Raw genomic sequence first — 836 nt, forward strand, 5'->3', positions numbered from 1 at the left:
CTTGCCATGGCGGGGTTGTGGGGGGGGGATATAATCAATCTGCCAAGCCTCCCCATATTTGTATTTCAGCCACCGTCCTTGATACCAGAGAGGCTTTAACCGCTTGGCTTGTTTGATCGCAGCACATGTTTCACCTTCATGGATAACCTGTGCAATAGCGTCCATAGTTAAGTCCACCCCTCGATCACGAGCCCATCTGTATGTTGCATCTCTTCCTTGATGACCTGAGGTGTCATGGGCCCACCGAGCTAGAAACAATTCACCCTTATGTTGCCAGTCCAGATCTACCTGAGCCACTTCAATCTTAGCAGCCTGATCCGCCTGCTGGTTGTTTTGATGTTCTTCAGAGGCCCGACTCTTGGGTACATGAGCATCTACGTGATGTACCTTTACAACCCAGTTCTCTACCCGGGCAGCAATATCTTGCCACAGTGCGGCAGCCCAAACGGGTTTGCCTCTGCGCTTCCAGTTGCTCTGCTTCCATTGTTGCAACCACCCCCACAGGGCATTTACCACCATCCATGAGTCAGTATAGAGATAGAGCATTGGCCATTTTTCTCTTTCAGCTATATCTAAAGACAGCTTGATGGCTTTCACCTCTGCAAACTGACTTGATTCACCTCCTTCGGCAGTCTCTGCAACTTGTCTTGTAGGACTCCATACAGCAGCCTCCCACAAGACGGCATGGTCCATCAGTGAACAGGGCATATTACTTCTCATTTTCTGGCAATTTATTGTACAGCGGGGCCTCTTCAGCATGTACCACTTCCTCCTCTGGTGATATTCTAAAATCTTTGCCTTCTGGCCAGTCCATGATCACTTCCAAGATTCCTGGG

Source organism: Egretta garzetta, unplaced genomic scaffold, assembly GCF_000687185.1.
Source record: "Egretta garzetta isolate BGI_Z169 unplaced genomic scaffold, ASM68718v1 scaffold696, whole genome shotgun sequence".
NCBI lineage: Eukaryota > Metazoa > Chordata > Aves > Pelecaniformes > Ardeidae > Egretta > Egretta garzetta.